General features: G+C 46.2%; 1 protein-coding gene and 1 long non-coding RNA gene across 12 annotated transcripts in view; one reads left to right on the top strand and one right to left on the bottom strand.

Annotated features, from left to right (window-relative positions):
* TANC2 (tetratricopeptide repeat, ankyrin repeat and coiled-coil containing 2) overlaps positions 1 to 21,758 on the top strand; it is a 654,191-nt gene that overhangs the window by 482,357 nt on the left and 150,076 nt on the right. The window lies entirely within an intron of this gene.
* LOC109318968 lies at positions 453 to 13,602 on the bottom strand. 3 transcript variants are annotated; one of them, XR_002103358.1, is made up of 3 exons: positions 13,299 to 13,601; positions 7,751 to 7,801; positions 453 to 578 (listed from the first exon to the last, which is right to left on the bottom strand). It is a non-coding gene; the product is annotated as an uncharacterized LOC109318968 (long non-coding RNA). The 3 variants fall into 3 exon arrangements; XR_002103359.1 differs by lacking the exons at positions 453 to 578; positions 7,751 to 7,801 and adding an exon at positions 12,760 to 13,104 and having other exon boundaries at positions 13,211 to 13,602; XR_002103357.1 differs by lacking the exons at positions 453 to 578; positions 7,751 to 7,801 and adding an exon at positions 12,760 to 13,104 and having other exon boundaries at positions 13,299 to 13,597.

Here is a 21,758-nt window from a genome sequence, read left to right as displayed (position 1 = left end):
CTGAAGCACCATGGCACCCTGGTTGAGGATCACTGGTCTATACCCTGCCTTCTACCTGACTTTAGACTAACATAGCTAACTATGCATCTCTGAGATACTAGAAGCCCAGCTACAGGATTGCAGTGCCTGTTAAAATAACATTCTCTGAGTAAATCAGTGCTACATCCCATGAAAAAGTGTTAAGTCTTGGATGTATTGATTTTCTCTTTAAGCTTAGGAGATTTCAGATTTAACCTTGAAGCTGATGTTTTTATGTAGATTGCCTATATAATTAGATGTAAAATGCCTTTCAAAATATGATTGTGAAAATTAAGGGGAAGACAGGTGAGAAAACTTGATGACTATCTAAATGCCTCGAATATTCTTGACCTTGCCATTCTGAGTGCAGAACTGGGCATGAAACATAAATCACACTAGTAAAAGATTTGCTGTTATACAATTAAATGTTATCGTCCCTTCCACTTAACATGTACTTAGGGCTGCAAGGAGGTATGAATTCCAGTGTTTCAGGATGCTGACAACTTCTGACTCTTCATCTCAGTCTTTCCTGATGTGCACAGTGCTATTGAAAACCCAGTCTAGTGTTTAAACAATATTGGGACATGCATGAGAGCTAGCACAGATAAGAATTGTGGTGATGTTAGTAGGCTGGGAAAAGAAGGTCATCTACTATTTATTGAGAGTATATTTCCACACTTCGTGATTCATTTTTGGGACTGTGCCAGAACTCAGCATGGAAACTTAACTAATACAGAAGGTAGTATTAGTAAGTGTTGTTTTTAGTAGCTGGAAACAAAGGTGCTTTCAGAATTACACTGACTGTTGATTCATTTTCAGTTATAATTAAAGATGCTGAATTTGACCTGTAAAGTCCTAATAGATTGGGATCCTTCTACACAAGTGACAGCCTCTCCTCCTGCCATACCTCTCCAATGCAGTCTCTGGAGATGCTGTATGTAGTATCTTAGGCTAGTGATAGAGCATTTGCCAAGAAGGTCTCCTCATTTTGGGATCAATCAGAGAAAGGGCTTAGGATTTGTACATACTCAAGGCCAACTTTTGTGGGTGGGCTTTTGTGAAATCTGTATAGAATGGAGGGGTCTGTTGAGGAGAGGGTTCCCCCTCTTTTTTGGACTGGGATTCATATTTGTTTAGGGTTAGCTACTCACTTGTAGTTGAACTGTTTTGTAAATTTTTTTTTTAAATGTCTCTAAGGCAGATACAGGCAATAATTTCAGCTGGAGGGCCATTTAATGAGGTTTGATGAGCTTTGGAGGACCACCTGGGTTTCGCCCCCCTTGACAGTTGCCCTGTCACTGGAAGTCCCAACCCTGCCCCCTGATGTTTGCCACTAGAAGTCCCTCCCCTTGCTTCCTAGAAATACTCCTTTCGGGAGCGGGGGCTTTGCCATCTTAGAACCAGTAAAAAACCAAATCATACGCTAAAAGTCAAACACCTTGCGGGAGAAGAGGAGAAACATCCCGAACTTACTGCAGCACAGGCAACCCCCCAAGTCAGTGTGCAGGAGACACTGTGGTGCTTCCAGAGCAGTGTGAGGCATCGGATTGGCAGGAAGAGCGCTGAATAGATTCATAGATCGTTAGGGGCTGGAAGAGACCTCACAAGATCATCAGATCCAGGCCTCCTGCACTAGGCAGGAAAGACAGTTGGGGTCAGGAGACCTAGTGAGGTGACCATCCAGTCTCCTTTTGAAGATTTCCAGGGTTGGTGATTGCATCACCTCTGGAGGGAGTTTATTCCACAGTCTGGACACTCTCCTCGTGTTGAGCCTGAAATAGTCTTCCAGGAGTCTGTGGCCATTACTCCTGGTTTTCCCCAAGGGTGCCCTGCTGAACAGTTGTTTGCTGAGCCCTTGATGTATTCCCCAGATATAGTGGTAAGCTGCTACCAAGTCCCCTCTCAGCCCTCTCTTTTTTAGGCTGAAGAGACCCAAGCCCCTCAGCCTTTCCTTGTATGGCTTGCCTTGAAAGTCTCTGATCATAAAGGTGGCTCTTCTCTGGACCCTCTCAAGTTTTCCCACGTTCTTGTTGAAGTGTGGGACCCAGAACTGGATGCACTACTTCAGCTGCAGTCTCATGAATGCTGAGTGAAGTGGAAGAATCACTTCCTTGGTTTTGCTTGAGATGCATTAGTTGATGCATGCTTGAGTATTGTTTTCTCTGGTGGCTCCAGCATTGCACTGATGGCTCACATTCATGCTATGGTCTTTTATTATCCCTACTTCCCTTTCAGTCATGGTACTAGTCAGTTTGGCGCCACGAGCCTGTAAGTATGTTGGGGATTGTTCATCCCCAATGGATCCAGCACTTTACACTTCTCAATGTAGAACTTCATCTGGTTCCAATCCGCCCAAGTTGTCTGGGTCTGCCTGTATCTGTAGCCTATTTTCAAGTGTGACCACGCTCTCCCATAACTTGGTGTCATCTGCAAACTTGGCCAATGAGCTCTTCACCCCCACATCCAAATCATTAATAAAGATGTTGAAAAGCACTGAACCAAGCACGGACCCCTGTGGGACACCCCTGACCACTTCTTGCCAGAATGACACAGATCCATTCATTAGACCTCTCTGAGTCCTACCCTGCAGCCAGCTTCCTACCCACCTAACTGTCTAGTAGTGAAGCCCGCAATCCTTCAGTTTTCCCATGAGAACATCATGGGATATTTGATCAAAGGCCTTTTGGAAGTCTAGGTATACAGTGTTGACTTCCTCTCTCTTATCCAGGTGGGGAGTTACCTGGTCATAGAAGGAGATTGGTAAGACAAGACCTGCCCACAATGAAACCATGATGGCTGTCATTCAGAATCCTACCTTCTGAAAGCCTATCGCACATAGACTCCTTGATGAATTTTTCCAGGATTTCCCCTGGGATAGAAGTTAGGCAAATTAGCCTATAGTTGCCTGGGTCCTCTCTCCTCCCCTTCTTGAAGGTGGGTACAACATTGGCCCTCTTCCAGTCTTCAGGGACCTCCCCCAAGCACCACAAGTTTTGAAAGAATTTCGCCAGAGATCTCATGATGACTTTGGCCAGCTTCTTCAGCACTCTTGAATGAAGTTCATCCGGTCTTGCTGACTTATGTCTAACTTTTGTAACTGATCACAGACCAGCTCAACTTCAACACTAGGAAAGCGGTAATTCTCACCATGCCCATTCTGAACCCTTAGTCCAGTGAAATACCAAAGCAAAGTAGTTACTCAGGAGTTCAGTTTTCTCCTGAGTGTCAGTAACCAGCTGCCCTGAGTTGTTAAGCAATGGCCCCATGCTTCCATTTGTTTTCCTCCTGTTCCCTACATACCTAAAGAAGGACTTCTTATGTTGTCCTTGATTTCTGTTGCTAATTTAAATTCAGTTGCCGCCTTAGCCTTTCTAATCTGCTCCCTACAAGTTGTTATAGTCCTCTTTGGGGACTGTCCCAAGCTTCACTGTTTGTATGCCTCTTTCTTCTTTTTCAAGAGAACCATGATATCCCTATTAAACCAAGATGGCTTTCCAGCCCTTCTGCTGCCTTTTCTCCATGTGGCAATGGACTTCTTTTGTGCTTCAAGGATTGTGTCCTTGAGGAATGACCACACTTCACGCACTCCTTTCACCTTTGGTTCTTGGTCCTGCAGCGCTTCATCCAACTATTGCCCGGAACCTGTTGAAATTTGCTTTTTTGAAGTCCAAAACTTCAGCCCTGCTAGCTAATTTGCCTGCCTTGTGATGGACAGCTAACGTGATGGTTTCATGGTTGCTGTCACCCAGGCTACCCTCTGTATTCAAGTTGCTCACCAGATCATCTCCTTTGGTCAAGACCAAGTCTAGGAGACCATTACCTCTGGTTGACCCATGCAATTCCTGAGTCAGGTAGAGCTCTTCGATACAGGTCAGAAAGCAATATGACCAATCCAACTTAGCTGAGTGCTCCTCCCAAGAGATGTCTGGGTAATTAAAGTCACCCGTGACAACCATGTCCCTTTCATGTGCGGCCTCTGCCAGTTCTCAAGAGAACTCCAGATCAAGCTTCTCCCCTTGGTTTGGTGGTCTGTAGTATACACCTACAGTTAGGTTTCTCTCACCCCCCCCCCTTCCCCGCCCCATAGTTTGACCCAGAGGGCTTTGAGCTGCTTTTCTTTGGAGACGATGTCAGATTCCAAGATATGTACTGCTTCCTCACATAGAAAGCTACACCTCAACCTTTCTTCCCTACTCAGTCCCTTCTGTGCAGGGTGTAGCCCTCTATGGCTATGTTCCAATCATGTTAGGAGTCCCACCAGGTCTCTGCAATCCCTACTAGATCGTAATGCCCACTGGAGAGTAGGAGAGCTAACTCCTCCTGCTTGTTCCCCATGCTTCTGGCATTAGTGTAAATGCACCTGAGTCCTCCAGTTGAGACCCTCGATTTCTTGTCACATTGAGAGAGAACCATTCCCTCAGCTCATGCAAGAGTAGCTCTCCTAGTGTCCCCAGCTTTGGAACTTACTTGTGTGCTGGTCCCCAGGCATGCTCCAGTCAGTGTTTCCCCATCCCTCGGCTATCTTAATTTAAAGCCCTATCTAGTAGATCGGCCATTCTGGTGCTGGATCCAGCACTTTACACTTCTCAATGTAGACCTTCATCTGGTTCCAATCCGCCCAAGTTTTCTGGGTCTTACCCCTCTGCATGAGTTGGATGCCGTCCCTTCCCAGGAGTCCTGTCTCCCTGAAGTGTGTGCTCTGGTCAAAGAAACTGAAGCCCTCTCGGGAGCACCACCACCCAAGTCATCAGTTCACGTCTTCAACACATCCTTCCCTCCTAGGTCTGTGTCCTGCAACCAGAAGCACAGAGGAAAAGACTACCTGCACCTCCAACCCCTTGTGCCCAGCCCCCAGAGCCCTGTAGTCACTCATGACTCGGTCCAGATTACTCCTGGCCATATCATTCATGCCCATGTGGATGAGGAGCATGGGGCAGTGGTCAGAAGGCCAGATGAGCCTAGGGATCCTCTCTGCAACATCCCGGATGCAGGCCCCAAGGAAGCAGCAGACCTCATGGGCTAGGGGGTCCAGACAGCAAATGTGTCCCTCGGTGCCCCGCAGGAGGAGTCCCGCATCACCACCACCCTGTGTCTCCTCTTGGGGGTGGCAGTTCAGTGACTACCCACCTCCTTGTCCAGTGTCTCCATCAGAGCCTCCTAATGCATGAGGAGGAGAGCTTACCTGTTGTGCAGTGCCAGGGGAGGAGTAGCCCTAGTCCTGCATGTCCTGGAGCCTGAGTCAGCCATCTTCCATGTAGCTCTGGGTGGGTCTTTTCAACCAGCCTTCTTGTTGGCCACCTTCTCTTCTATCTTCTTCTCTTCTCCAGAAGAATGAAGAAGAGCTTGACTGTAGTAGTCATCAGTCTCCTGCTCGTAGGACCTAATGGCACAAAGTCTGCCTACCTGGGCCTGGAACTCAGTGACCTGGGACTCCAGGGACCTCACTAAGAAGCATACACCACAGGTGGGGGTGACCTTGCTCCCATTCGCAGTTGCTGGCAGCCATGCCAGGCAGCTCCCACGGGCCAGTGCCAGAGGCTCTGTCTGGGTGGAGGCCAGAGCAATAGGTTCCATCTGGGTGGAGGCCTCTGGTGCAAAGGAAGGGAACACCAGTTGGGGCCGAGGCAGGAAGCTGCAGGATACAACGAGTCCATGGAGAGAGACACGGAGAGAGGGTGGGCAGCGTGCAGCAAAGAGGGCTGGCTGAGTGGCTCCAGGACAGGGAGCAGCCAAACGCTGAAGCAGAGCAGCCAGCCCACCCTGAGAGGCCCGGTGCTCAGAGGAGCACCGAGCACAGAATCCAATAGCCTGCAGACATGGGAGCAGTAATCTGCGACTCCAGGCAGATGGTTGGAGACAAGCCATCTTTCAGGTGAGAGGGACCCTGGGTAGAAGTAGATCAGGTGGAAGACCTGGGCATTGGGACATTACTCACCTCCTGGGGGCTGTTGTCGGACCCAGGGGTCAGAGATCAGTCTGGAACAGGGCTGCACATCCAGGCTCTACACACAGTGGAAGGGCAGGGGCAGCTAGAAGTCCCAGAGTATTTAATTAGACCCTAAGACTAAGGATTGAAGGTTGCCAAGGCTTAGTAGGACTGTTAAAGAGGCCTCAAGTGGTAAGACCAGGATATGTGAGGGTTACAGCCCTAAAGGGACTTCTGTTGGGGAGAAGAGCTATTCCTATGTTGATGGAGTAAGCCAGCAGTGGCCATGGCTACCAGTGTGTTAATTTTTGGGCTCAGGTATATCTAGGACTATATTTTGACTGCTGAGCCCACTGATTAGCAGCTGTGGACTTTCTAGCTTGGCGGAAAGAATGATCAAGGCTGGAAAGGAGCTGGCCAAGTGGGCCACCCTGTCAGTGTGGCCACTGAGAGTAGTGTGCATCACTAGAGTCATCAGAAAGTCTCAACAATATACATCCTTGTCAGAGACAGGACATGGTTAGGGTGGGGTAAAGGGGAGGCTTGGAGACCTATAAAGAGAACGGAGTAAAGGATGTAGAAAGGAGCTGCCTCCCAAAAACTACATCAGAGTTATGGTGGGTGAAGAATACAACACCCTATAAGCAGACAGAATGGCCTAGCCTGGGTCCCACCCTGTCACCACCTGTAGGTCAGAGATCCCTGGGAAGGGGTCTTAAACCATATACCACCTCTAGCCAACAAACACCTACTATATCATATTTTAATTTTATTACACAAAATATTTTTATCATGATTTGTGTTTGCATAGTGTATATAGAGGTGATTGTGTGACAACTCAAAAATAAAGTCTTAGTTTTGTATATTGTGTGAGGGGGTGTGGTCACAGGGGTGTATGGTGGCATATGGGGGTGTTTGTGTGTGGGGGTGTATGGGGGCTGTGGGGGTTTTAAGAGGGAATGAGGCTGGGTGTGGGGGGCAGTAGGGTATGTTGGGGGTGTATATGTGGGGGAGTTATGGGAGGATGGGGCATGAAGGAGGGTGAGGGAGTGAGGGGATCCCCCCCACACACACTTCCCCCATGGCACACAGCCCCACAGGCAGTAGCAGCAGGCAGGGACACTCAGGGTGCTCGTGTCCGGCACAGGCACTGGCACCCAGTGGTGTGCAGCTTGGGTTAGCACTGTACATCATGTTGGAGAGCACAGCCCTTGCTGGGCTGCCTCTACAGGGGCAGCTCCCCCTCCACTCGTATGCCACTTGCATGGGCAGTCCCCACACTCGTGTGCCACTGGACGGAAGCTTCATGTGTTGGAGCCAGCTGCCTCATTGCTGCCTGCCACGTAGGTCCTCGGACTCTGCCAGAAGGAGCCCCAGCCCCTGCTTCCCCATGGGGTCCGGAGACCTGCACAGCAGGGGGCCGTGAAGGCAACTGGCTCCAGCGTGCAGAACTTCCCTACAGTGCCGTGAGTGCAGGGGCTGCCTGTGCGGGCAGCACTGGCAATAGAGACAGCCTGGCGGGGGCTGCACTCCTCTCTCCAATGTGTCTTGTGTAGATGCACCCAGAGTAGCCTACTGGACCACCTAAATCAAAAGAGCTATATCTAAGCAGTGTTTGTCTACACCACACTAGACCCTTGAGACCATTTCCCATTTGGTAGATTTTTGGCTTCCTGGTTTTAAAGGCCCTTCTTGCAACTTTTCAAAAGTGTTACAGAATATTTTCACTTGTTAACAGGATACAAGCATATATAAAATATAAAAGCAGAAGAACTAAATCTGTAACTTGGCGAGTATAGAACTTACCCTAATGTTTTCCAAATGGAGACTTTTCTTCCATTTCTTTCTTCAGCATTGCTGCCAAAATACAAAGAAAATGTGTCTCATTAAGTATATTGCTGGAATATTTTCTGTGCCAAGATTAATTCTGGATTTATCAATTTTACCATCTCACCTATTTGACTTGGTCAAAAGCTTGCCATAGTGCTCAGCAATTTTATTTGTTCCTTAACCTCGACTATAACATCTTTCCTTAGGGCCATAATCTTAAAGAGCATATCCATCATTTTCAAGTGGGAATGAAATACATAATTCACATCGTACTACTGTTTCCTTTGTGACAAGAGACCTTTCAGAAGCATGGCAGGGGTTAAAAAGTGTAGTATTTCTCATGCATTCTAAGTGAGTTTTCTCTTTGGGAACTGAGCACTGCACAAAGTTCTCAGACCCCATTGCAAAGTCTATTTCAGGGCAGCCCTCTAGACTGTATTTGTTCCTTAACTTTTACTCACATTTCATATTAGCAGACATTAATGCAGATGCCCTGTTTTTTGTCGTTGCTATTCTGAAGGCACTCGCAAACATACCAGCCACTGTCCATACCCAGAGTATGCCCTAACTCTCCAAAAGCTTAGCAGCATGAGAAAAGTAGAGAAGGGAGACCGAATGAAAACATGGAACATTTTATATGTTTTATGACTTTGAATTGTATGTTTATTAATTAAGCTTACATTAGGTCTAGATTACTGCCCATCTGTCAGTGCTGTTTTTAGTTGGCCTGTTTCTTGTTGGTGTCACAGAAGGATTTAGAGAAGGAATTGGCCATAAATTTATCAAGTCAGAAACAGTGTCCCGTGATCAGAGGATGAGATGGAAATAGGTACAAAGCGAGAGAAACCAAATTTGAACAGTCATTTTATTGGCTGGGTTAGTGACAGTACAATACTAGATAAGAACAAAGGCTAGGGACAAATATTCAAAAAGCCGGAACTTGAGTCAATCTTTGCAGGTTGATCTAACCTGCCTAGACTGAATCAATTTGCAAGTGAATAGACATTCATGAAATATAGGCGCATGCCTGCAGTGGCTCAGGCCAGGCGCTGGGGCGCACTCGAACACACGCTGTGGTGCAGGGAAGCTGTGCTGCAGGGAGCATGGCCAGCCTGGCACTAGTCTCAAGTAAACTAGCCAGGGAGGAGGTTTAATTCCCCCTTCCCTGTCCCACTGGCACAGACCCGAGCTGGGGTCTGCCAGGTGCTCCCCCTTGCTGGTACTGCAGCGGGGCTGGGGTCGTGGTCAAACACCGATGGGCATGGCTTCTTAGGCAGAGGGGCCAGGGAGGGGGGTTCGCTACCCCCAGGGGACCGCAGCTAAGATGAGACTGCCCTGACCACCACCACCTCTCGCTTCCTGTGTGGGGCAAACAGCTAAGCTCCCTCCTGCCCCCTCCACCAGATGCTGGAGGGAGGGGGGAATAACCCCCCTCCCAGCCTCTTTGCCTAAGGGGCCCTGCAGGCTGGTCTCTGGCCAGGCCCCCACCCTGCTGCTGCAGCAGCAAGGGCGCAGGGCTCTGACAGAGCAGCAGCCCTTGTCATGGTGCCCGGGGAATATGACCCCCACTTGCCTGCGGCAGCTTTGCCCATGGCATGGCCCCCCCTGCCGGGAAGAGGCTTGCACTCTGGGGTGCCGTAACAGAGGCTGCAGCCTCTCTCAGGTTCACTCCCCCCACACCACTCTAGTGGTAGGGTCGGTGGCCTGGCCAGAAGCCAGCTGGCAGTACCCCCTTAGGTGGGGGGCAAGGAGGGGAACTATTTCCCCCTCTCCCTGAAGTGTCTGGTGGAAGGGGCAGAAGGAGGCTTAGCATGCTGCTTGCTCCCTTGTGGGGGGAAATAACCCCCATTCCTGCCCCCAGTTAAGGGGGCTGTGCCAGGAAGCCTCTGGCCCCGTCCCCTGCTCCTGGAGCGGCGAGGGGGAAGTGACCCTGACAGAGGCTGCAGCCCCTGTCAGTGTCTCAGAGTGCGAGGCTCTTCCCAGCAGGGGGGCCATGCTGCAGGCAGGGGCGGGGAAAGCTGCCACGAGCAGCCGTGGTGGCAGTGCTGGGAGGGTTTGGTGGGCTATGGCCCCCTCTGAGCCCCAGTGCCTCCATTTGCTGCAGTCTGCAGCAGCTCTGATCCACCACGTGCAGCTCCCCTCTGTGAGGAAGAGGCATATGTTCCCTGAACACCATGGTGTGGGCTGCTGCCCTGTCAGGACCCTGCCCCTTTGCTGCTCCAGCAGCAGGGTGGGGGCCTGGCCAGAGGCTTGCTGGCACAGCCCCTTAGGCAAGAGGGGCAGGAAGGGGGGTTATTCCCCGCTCCCTCCGGCATCTGGCAGAGGGGGAAGGAGGGGGCGTATCCTGCTGTTTGTCCCTCACAGGGAGCGGGTGGCAGCAGTTGGGATAGGCAGACTCTGGATGTGGTTCCCTAGGGGCAGTAGGGGTAGAGGGGGTATAACCCCCCCTCCTTTCCCCCTCTGCCTCAGGGTGCCATGCCGGTCGGCATTTGGCTGCGACCCTGGCCCCACTGCTGCAGCATGAAGGGAGGAGCGCCTGGCAGACCCCGGCTCAGGTCTGTGTCAGTGGGACAGGGAGCAGGGAATTAGATGCCTCCCCTGGCCACTTAACTCTAGGCTACTGCTGGGGCTGGCCATGCCCCCGCTGCTGGAGCAGCCAGCAGAGAAATGCAGGTCCACACGAGTGGGACAGGGGACAGAGCAGTGGGGGAATAAACCTCTTCCCTGCTCCCTTCTAGGGCCAGTGTCTGGCCAGGCCCCTGCCCCGGCGTATCCCTGCTCCAGCTGGGAAGCAGAGGAATGAGACCAGCCCTGGTCCACTGGAGCGCAAAGCCCATCCCAGAGGGCATGCCAGGATGCTGGGGGAGTCTGGTTTAACTTAAACCAGGAAGAGGTCTGAGATAGATATTGCATAAACCAGTTTGAGCTCAATCAGTTAAGTCTGATACTACATTCAACCAGGTTTATTTCAAACCAGTTTCAGGCATTTTGAAACTGGTTTATATGCACTGAGCTTATGTTCTGTGACAGGTTTAAACCAGTTTCTGATCATTTAAACTGATTTACATGTAACTTCTGTCCCTAGCCAGAAGGTCAGAGAAAAACAGAAGCCTTGACAGTGAGGGAAAAGCAACTCTTGTTATGATGGAAAAAGGGAATCTGTGAAGGGATTAAAATAAAAGAAATAAAACATCTCTGATGCGGGGGGTTCTTCGTAACTGCCACAGACATTCATAATAGCCTGGGAAAGGATCAAATGCTAAATAATAAAACTGGCACAACATTCTTGTAAATTTTAAAGACAGACTGATTATATTTACAGTAGGGTCAGAGGGATGGTCACATAGTTATTAACTAATCTTGTTAAAATTCAGTACTGTTAAAATCTGAAATACAAGTTAAAATTAATTTAACTTCCCTTGTTCAATTTTCCAGTAGAAAATATTGTGCTAAAACATTATCATCACCACATACTGCCCTCAAGACCTAACAGTGAGCCTGCACAGGATATCATACTGCCATTTATTCTTTCCAGACTGGAGGTCAGCAGATGAGAAAGCATCTGGAGAAATATGACATCGGGCCTTTTCTCTCCAGCTCCTGGCTGTGATTATTTATTTGTACATTTTCTGTAATAGTGATAGCTGAGACATCTAGGAGCCATAATGCTGAAACCAGCAAAACAGTCTCAGTTAAAGCAGCAAGTTTAAATGAACGAAGTGTGGGTTTTTCTCACGCTGTGTTCTCTAAACCAAGAGTTCTGGCACTTTTCATCAACCCAGGTCTCTAACCTCCTCTGTGTGTGATTTTCCTTAAAATATCTGTATACGCATCTAGCTTTAACATGGTTATTTTCATCTGCATCTTGGTGTGCAAATTCTCAAACCGGAAGTGGCTGTAAATTTTGAAGCCATGGCTCTTCTCTTTTGCAGCTAGATATTTGACTTCTTGCTCAAGAATGGTTTTTTGTTTGTCAGATACTTTCTATTCTGCCTGCTGTCACTTATCCTGGTTTAACTCCATCAGCTTCAATGGAGTTCATTCTGCTTTGTATAAGTATGAATGAAATCAGAATCAGGCCATTATGGTTTAGAAATAAAATTTCCCAGCTTTAGAGAGCAATATAAAGCCATGTGCAAGGGGAGGACATTCTTTTTCTTTACGGCTTCTACCTCATCCAACAGTTGAGCAGCTTTTGAAGAGCTGCATCTTTGTCCTTTGCAGAGAAACAGCTGAGTAGTCAGGTATAATTAGAGGAGAACACAGTCCCAGGTTATCCATGAGCTATTCTTGCACCCTTTGTCCAATTTACTGTATGGTTTATACCCCTTGGCAATGTTTGAAAGCTGGAAAACAGGAGACGCCACTGTTATGTACAGTAATTATGTGCCTTACAAGTTGCATGATTCATTAAATGCACTTTTTGGATCCTCTAGTTTGCTGAATAGCTGCTCCCTGCCCCTCCCCACCCCTAGCTTTATCCTTCCTATTTCTGTGAAGGGATTGATGTACCAGCTAGCTGCATCTCCTCTCTATGCATGTCCCCTCCTCCTCTGTAGGATCAAGTCACAGAAAGGAGAGATGAGCCTTGTCGTTTTCCATTATGATTCAGAATTGACAATTGGCCCCATTTCAAAGATAATTTTTAAATGACGTTTTTTCTGTCAGCACCAACCTCAAATCCATACAAAAACAACATGGTACACTTTGAAATGAACGAATGACTCAACCTAATGAATAATTAATGTCAATTAGATGACTTTTGTTTCTGTGTCATGACTAGGCTGGCTACTGACGCATCCCCAGAATACAGGACATGCCCTTGGTGATGGGTCAGGACCACTACGCCCTTGGCCAGTCAATGGTGAGGGGCATGGGTGCTACCTCCTCAGCCAGTCAGGAGTGAGGGGTGGGACCATGGGCCCCTTGGCCGATCAGCAGCAAGGGCCTGACCACGAGAAAAAGACCAGGGAAATGGCACTGGCCTTCGCTTATTGCTGACAGTTATTTTGTTGCACTTGTAATGACATTGAATGCCACGGAGAACATGGCGTAGCAGGTGTGAGGCTCAAACACCTTCTCCCTCCACTGGGATCCGGTCTCACTCTAGCCCAGCTCCATGTTTGGGAGTCAGGGATCACATTAGACGGGGACCTCTCCTCCTCCCCATCAGCATTCAGCATGAACACTGGACACCCAGGAATTTGCCCTGGTCACAGTCCGGTTGGAGCTGGGCTGAGTGGAGTCAGTGGGCGTTGGATGTCTGTGGCAGTGCAGACAGCTGCTTGGTGGGACCGTCCCTTCCTTCTCCAGGAGACAGATAGGTTTGCCTGTCCCGGAGAAGAAATAATGGCTTAATGACCTGGCCCAGGAGCCTGGAGGCCCTTCTGCCCAAAGCTCCCCATCCTTGCACAACAGGACACCCTAGGGACTCACTGGCCTGCTCTGTGGGTGCAAATATGGTTACAAGAGCCTCCTTCCAGTCCCAGTGGCATTCCAGCAGATACAAATGCAGTGCTCTTACCTGCCTGCTATCAAAGCCATTATCTTCTGCTGAGGCAGCGCAGAGGTAGGTATGTGTAGACCAACTGCCTGGCTCTGGCAGCTTAGTGTGCCCACCTGCACACGGGCAGCCCGAGGTCAGGGAGCTCAGGCATGCTGCAGTGCCTCAGCTCCCATTGTGCCTGCACTTGCACTGCAGCTATGGCTCATCACACAGGCGTAGAGCGGCCAGCCCCCCGAATCCTCTGCCTCCCTTCCTGGCTGGCTCAGAACCCTGCTCCTCTTGGTTGCGCACTGCCCTACCTCTAGGCACAGCCAATAGAATCACAAGGACAAATGGTTGACATGTATTTCCACCGATGAACTGAAAAGCAGGACTTTTTGCAGTCTGTTCCTTATTCAGAAGTGGACTGGGAACAAAAGGCATTTTTACACAACACAGGGGTTTAATTCTTCCTAAATTGAAGCACTGTTTTTTTAAAAACACCACTTCAGTTTAGGATGAAGTAAACCCCTGTGTCACGTACATCCATGTTGAAGCCCAATCCTTACCTGCCTCTCCAGTGGCGGGGAGGGGAAAGCGATTTGCTAGTGGGCAGAGCAGTCCCTGAGCTGGGACTGGTGCTTCCCTCCGTGGCAATAGTGGGACCCCCCAGGCGGCACCGCTCACAGGCACCCGGCTTGGGCAGTCTTGGGAAGCAGGCAGGCTCCGGGGCAAAAAAAAAAAGATCAGGCTTGCTGCTTTTATTTTTTTCTTCTGTGGAGCCTGCCTTACCGGGCTGCCTGCATGGTCTGCCTGCATAGCCCCTGAGCCTCAGAGAGCCTGGTGCTTCTCTCTGTGACTGTAGGGTAGGAAACTAAAACTCCTTGGAGGTGTTTTACTTTGCAGCACCCCAAGTCATTTGCTGTATCCTGAAATCATTTAAGGCACATTACACTGCTGAAAGTGCTACAGCGGTTGGAATTAATGCGCAATACACTGCCAAATGTGCAAATAGCAGTGCCATTAAAGCAGTGCAAAAGGCACTTTAAACCTGCTTTAAAGTGTCATCTACAAATGCCCAAAGAGTTAAAAAACAGGATGAACTGGTATAAAACAGGGCCAATGGCCACACCCTAGTCAGGACTAATGCTGGATTCTCCCTTCCTATGGGCTAAGATGGGAGTTACCCAAAGGGAGGATTTGGTCCTATGGATATCCATCAAATACTACAGAACTGCTTAAATAATACAGAACTACTTCAACAAATTATTTGCTTTTTAATGTCATTTGAAGACAAGAGAGTCTCTGTGTAATCAGTTTTCAGTGTAAATTTAAAAATAAAAATATTGTAATTGGGTCACTGAACATGCAAAGAGAATGGGAATGGCTGTTAAAGTAACTGAGTGGGGATTCCCCAGCCTTGAATTAGACTCTGATGCAGCTACTCAGGGAATCTTATTATTGGCAAGGAAAACAGAAGGCCCAGGCTGTTCTTGCTATTATAGTACATGCTTAATTAAGTAAGAACATAATTCCCGGTGGCCAAAAACACTAGCTCATTTGTTACCAACTGGTGATGATAATAAAAATGATAATATCCTTCCTCTAAAGGTCAGAAAATCATTTTCCAAGAAAGCAAGATTCTGATAAATGAAGTCTCCCAGAACATCCAAAATCTCTCATCACACTTGTTGTTTGTAGGTAGATTTAATAAAAAAAAACACTCCTTTTTGTTCCAGTTGCACCAGAAACTCCATTTATATCATCATAAAGTATATTCTAGAAATGTAGTGACTGGCTAGGGGAAGAAGTTCTTTTTGATTCTCTTCTTACTAAGAGGAAGAAATTGTGCAGTATCTGAAGGTGAATGTCACTTGCGTGATAGAGATCTTGAAATGCTAGAGTTCATTATCCTAAGGCAAGAAAGAAAGGAGAGTTAGAAGGCAGAATTAAAATGTTGAACTTCAGACTTCAGTGCAACAATGGACTTTAGAATTAATTGAGGAGACAATATTAAAGGAACAAAAGCATGCTGTCCTGATGCAAAGAAAATATAGGAAGTATATCAAGTGGCTTGCTTCACTAAACCATGAGCTCTACAATAACTTGAAACTTGAAAAAGAATATTGCCAAAAATGGAAACAATAATATTACTAAGAATGTGGTGTATAGGGACAAAAATTAGAATGGCCAAGGCACAAATTGAGATAGCAAGGGGCAAAATGTGACTATTTTATAAATGTTAGGAGCAAGTGGAAGACCATATGTTGGTCCCTTACTGAACATGGCAGTGTGGAGAAGGCTGAAACGCTTAGTGCCTTTTTCAAAGTATTTGACAAAAAAGTCAACTGTCAGATGAGAAGCACAATTAGAAGCAGAATGGGTAGATAAGTTATTCAGCCAGGAGTATGGAAAGCACAAATTAGAGACTTTTACTAAGCTAAATATTTTCAAATTAGCAGGCCCTTCTAAAGTATTCAGATAATTACTTGAAGAAATTGCAGGGTCATTGGCTGTTTTCTTTGAATACTCCTGGAGGACATGTGACATCTCAGACTGGAAAAGGGCATAGTGCCCATTTTTTTTAAATAGTAAAAGGAAGAACTGGGGAATTACAGATGGATCAGTCTAACATTGATAACTGGATAGGTAAAAGAGATGTCATCAACAATTGGTTGTGAAGCTTTTTAACACACTGTCACACAATTCTCATACATAAGCTGTGGGAACAAAGTCCAAATCAGGGTGGGTGTCAAACATGCAGCTTTCAAGCCAGATCCAGCTCACAGAGCCTTATTATCTGGCCTCTGGTGCTGCTTCTAGGTCTTGGAGTGACCCACAGACAGCATGTGGGACATGCTGGATGTCCTCATGTGCTGCATGGGGGCACCTGTTCCAGCTTGTGTCCTGGAGCAGTGGAGTGGCTGCTACGAGCAGTATAGCTCCAGAGTGGCCACGTGCTGCTCTGGGGCCATGCAGCATGAGGCAACTGCTCTGGAGCTCCAGGGCTATGCTGTACAGCCTGGCAGTGGCAGAGATATAAGGTCCATGCTGAACAGCCTAGCAGTGGCTCCGGGTGTGGGACTGGTCTATGGGTTTGAAGCAGTCCACAGACCAGCTGCCCCATCTAGGGCCAAATGAGTCTGATACCTCTGATCTAGATTGATTGTTCTCAGACTTTTTAGTCTTGGAAAAAGCCAGCCCTTACCTTTCACTCATATTTTGACTATGGAAAAATAATTGAGCAATTCTTGTGGAAAGCGCACAAAAGATCAAAATGTTTTTGACACTATGGATTTCTATTAGAAGTATAGGGGTTTATCTTGTGAATCATGTAGATGTTTGCTCACCCAACAGTGCTAATGTTGCATAGCACCCCATGACAACCTTGAAAGGATCTTGCATCACCCTGCTTGAGAGTCATTGATCTTGTTGAAACTGCTACAATGTGAGTACATAACTGGTTGGATAATTGTGCTCATAGAGCAGTTGTCAACAGCTCAATGACTGACTGGGAGGAAAAATATCAAAGACCGTCCCCATGGGTCTGTTCTGGATCCGGTACTGTTCAATATTTTCATTACTGACTTGAAGGATGGAATTGATATGTACTTATTAAATTGGTTGATGACACCAAGCTGGGTATGGTAGCAGTGTCTTTAAAGAACAGGATTAGGATTCAAAATGACCCTCTTAAATTGGGAAAATGATCTAAAGTGAACAGAATGAAATTCAGTAAGGACAACTTAATAGCATAGTGGGCTCTCTTAACAGGAGCATTACGAGTCATAGGAAGTAATTCTTCTACTCAGTTCAGCACTGGCTGGGCTTCATCTGGAGTCCTCTGTATATACATAGAAAAGAAGAATCAAACACATGCACAAAATAAGGAATGACTGAGTAGGCTATGTAGTATTATAGGAAAGGGCATAGCTATAGTGAATAGGAGTCAACAATGTAATTTTGTTGGAAAAAAGTTAATAGCATAGTGGGCTTTCTGAACAGGATTCTTATATACAAGTTCCAAGAAGTGATTTTTCCACTCAATTCAGCACTGGTGAGACTTCATCTGGATTTCTGTATGTAGTTTCACATATTAAATGTAACGTGGACAAATCGGAAAGATGAGAGGAGAGCAACAAAATTATTAGAGGTCTAAAAGCATGACATATAAGAGAAGGTTTGAAGAACTGGGATTAATGAGGCTGGAGAAGAGAACAATGAGGGAGGATTTGATAACAGTCTTTAAATAAGAAAAGGCTTGTTATAAATAGAATGCTGTTTTCTGGCTCGGGATAAGAAGGAATGGGAATAAATTGTAACAAGGGAGATTTAGGTTAGATATTAGGAAGAACTTGTTAAGTATGCATGTGGTTAACTACTGGAACCAATTACTTAGGGAGGTTGTGAGATCTTCATCTTTAGAAGTTTTTAAGTGCAACTTAGACAAAAATTATTGTCTTGGATGGCTTGGACAGGGATAGTCCTGCCTAAGCAGGGTACTAGGCTTGACAAACCTTTGAGGTCCCTTCCACCCTCTTTTTATGATCCTGTGATAGTATAAAGTGATATCATATTGGAGTTCAAGATGTCATTAGCCCACACAACATCACTGCAGGAATTCTCAGAGGCAGGGTCAGGTTTACCAGGGTTTTTTAGCTTCATAGGCTGCATCCACATGAGTGAGCAATTGTCTGTTGCAGCATCTCAAAGCAGTTTGAGACACCGCAGAAGGCATGCCACAAACTAAAAAATATCCCCTGCACTGCATACTGGGGAATCCCGGTATCAAAAGAAAACATGCTGGAAAAAAGCAGCACAGGACACACTCCTGGAACATGCCCAGAAGCAACTGAGGGCTGAGTTCTTCAAAGAGATGCTCTAGCACCCAGCCAGAGTGTCTTTATGGCTGCCACATGCCCCTGCTGCTCCAGCATGCTGCCTCAGTCAGGAATGATACTACTCAAGGCATGGGTACACCAGGAACTGACTAAACTACACTAAGGATTATCATAAAACACAGTAAATGCCGGTTTCTTTACCCTTGTGCCCATCGCTGTCATACCTTGCAGAAAGTTTCAACAGATACTTTTTGAATCAGTGGTAAGATTATTACTATTGCATTTCATAGCTGAAAAGTATATATTAATATGTTTTTCTTACAGCAAATGTCATACATGACTTCAGAAATTCTAACTGAAGAAGTATAGGGAAAACAGTCTTTGAGAGGGCTGTATTTCTAGCTGTAATGTTAATATAAGTGGGTTTCCTTCCTTAAGTGGCCTCTACATATTCATACTCTTGGGATACCCAAACTGCGTAGCTTAGATCAGCACTTCATAACACAGCATAGCATAGTACTCCTTGGAGTGTGGTTGTGCGCTCTGGCTCTCCTCACATAGCATCCAGTGCTCAGCAGGTGAGACCATACAGGAAGTGGCAGGATTTGATGTACCAGCTGCATCAGTTCAGTACAGCCCTTTTCTTCCTATCTGCGCTATTTCAGGAATTGAACTTGCATTTTGCTAAATCATTTTGCTGTTTACAGTCAGCTGAAGTTCACATAAAAGCAAAATTCAAATTATGTTGACTGGCTGGATGTAGTTTAATTCAATGTGTTATGCTCTCTTTGAAATTAAGAAAACAATTATATTTTAATATTATGCAATTCTTGTGGCTTATCCTAAACCTAATCAGACAGAACCTATGACACTTCTGTATTAGCAAAAGTATGCTTTAGGTGGAATCCTTTTCTCCTGTGCTCATCTAAATGGCAGTTCTCCAGCTTTCCACCTTGGCCATTTTTGGCCCCTGCTTTACACTTTGAATATGTAAGGCTGTGCCCATAGTCTACACATGCACATGGCTATGTACCCATGCATCTTCCAAATAAAGCAAGGAAGGAAGAGAAGGTGGGCCCTCCTGTGTTTTAGCTGCAATAGCTTTGTGGTTAGGGCACTTGGCAGGGAAGCTAAAGACCTTGGTTCTAGGTGCTTAGCACCCAGACAGGGTTTGAACCTGTGTTTTTCTCACGCCCTAGCACAGGGGTGGGCAATTATTTTGGTTGGAGGACCAGCTTCAGAATTCGGGTGAGCTGTTGTAGTTGGGGGCAGGAGGGGGGAGAGGGCGCTGACCCCCCCTTCAGCGTGGAGTGGCAGCAATAATTCATAATTATCTGAATAAACAAAGATTTCTTGTCATGCCTCATAACGGGGGGAGTGACCATTCAGCTTTAAAATATGGGGAAGTGTGTGTCAAGTCATCTTCTAGTGGCTTTTCTACAAAGGCTAACAATTACTTACCACAAGTGGCAGGGGTCCGAACTGGGGCTCTAAATATCAAGGCTTAAAACGCTGCGATTGCTGACCTCAGGAAGATATGAGATTTTATGTAATACATACAATGAGCATACATATTTAGAAATAATTGCATATTTAAAAACTAGAAATATATGCATAATAAATAGGTATTATGTATTCCAGTCATTTGTCACTAGTTGTGTTGCTGATGTCATATATTGGCAAGTTGAAAGATTGAGAGAAATGTTTCACACTGCTAGGGCAGGGACCAAGAGGAAGAAAGAGCACAATAAGCAGACCTACTGATGGAGAGCAAAGTGCTCCTAGATGTACCTGTTTTCAGAAGGCTGTGAAAGGCAACAGTGTATGTCCAGAAATGAATGACAGTACTGATTTCTTCATGGAGGCTACCTTCAATTGACAGGTTATGTTGTTAATGACAAGTATGGTAGGTTGTTCTTGGAGTACTTACTGAAACTTTTAAATAGAGACAAAATGATGTAGACACATGACATTTAATGAAGCAAGTAGCAGCCTTCTTCCCTTCAGGAAAGTTGATGCAGTCAGGAGTGGCTTCACCAGTACTGTTTTTCTCTAATTCCCAAGCAGGTTCATTTGCACTTCCTCTCTCTTTTCACTTTTAGGCCCTGGGTAGCTATTCATGAGATGTACCAACTCTGTATTAAGAAGTTGGCAGTGAACACAAATACTAAACTTAGTGACAGTGAAGATTGCATCAGCATATATCTTATCTACCCAAAGCTTGAAATAAGAAGCTAAAAGTTAGGAGGAAACAATTCTTATATTCCTTGCTAATTTTATATTGCACAAGACTTTCACTTCCATCTCCAAAAGATAACAAAAAGTAATGCGTGTCTTAGCTTTATCAAATTTGCACTCTAGCATAAAACTTGAATGGCAACCTCAGCAATTTTAGAGCAGATTCATTACCAAAATGCTTGGAATGTATGACAGATGTGCTGATCTATTGATACATCGATATTGCAGTTGGTGTTGGAAGAGATACAGAGCTGGTAATTACTCTTTTCCGTTAATATTACACATTAATGTTTGGGCTTGTAGTTCATTATTAGATTTTAAAATAGCAGTATTCTAACATAAAAGCACATTATTTTAGAGGTTTTATAGTTATAATTTTTCTCCTCCAGGCAGTATTGTAAAGCTAACCCATCTTTATAGGCATAAAGAGACAAAATTGTATCAGTTACACATGCTAAACATTCAGAGAACAGGTTGTCTATAGTAAGATGTGGCCAGCAAAGTGAAGGTATGGTGTGGTTTAAAAATATTGTGCCAAAGTATTTCAGATAAAACATTGTCACACTGGAAAACACAGAGGAATTAAAATCACCATTCTCTATAGCAGAGGTTCCCAAGCTTTTTCTTATTGCATACCCCCTTCCAGATTTACGAGCTGCCCACATACCCCCACCAGCATACGTTTTCTATTTTAACCCCTTACATACCAACAATTACAATGAATATTAAATCCATCATTACAGAGTTTCTCTCGCCTTCCCCCCATTGATGTCTTGGGTACCCCCAAAGGGCATGCATACCACAGTTCGGGAACCTCTGCTCTACAGGATTGTCCTTCACACATGTCAAAACACTTAGTTTTGGCTTGTGTGCTTGACATGCTCAGACAGAGAGAACTGAGCTCTCATTAGTACTTTTGCAGCTGTTTGTGCTGTTTGTGTCACGTAAGTGCATTTTAAGATGTGTCTACATGGCTGTTAAGGTAAGTCTTCAATGGAGTTGAGCTACTGTGACTAAAAGCTACCCTTTTAGATGGGACCTTTTTTTCAAGTGAATTTGACTTAGTTATTTTATTTATCTGTGTCTCAGTGCTGGCCCCAGCCTCCTCTGCTGCCCCCGGAGTAACGTGCTGCACTCCAGAGTCTGGGTGGCATGGGCGTTCCCCGGGGACAAGTAGCTGCAGCACAAGGTGCACCACCGCTACTTGTCCCTGGGGAACAAAATGTCCACGCTCATCTGGATGTGGCCTTTTTGTTTCCTGAAGGACTTATTCTATGTCAAACAGTCAGCCGCACCTCTGAAAAAGTCTTTTTTTCTATCTTCTAAAAAACAAGGTGCTTGTTTTACTTGGGGGTGTGCTGTAAGCAAAAATATACTGTTTTATTAATAACAAGCCTCTGCGAAAAAAAATGCAGGCCTG

This window comes from Crocodylus porosus, unplaced genomic scaffold (assembly GCF_001723895.1).
Source record: "Crocodylus porosus isolate Cpor-Errol unplaced genomic scaffold, CroPor_comp1, whole genome shotgun sequence".
Lineage (NCBI taxonomy): Eukaryota > Metazoa > Chordata > Crocodylia > Crocodylidae > Crocodylus > Crocodylus porosus.
This window is presented reverse-complemented; position numbering and strand designations above follow the sequence as displayed.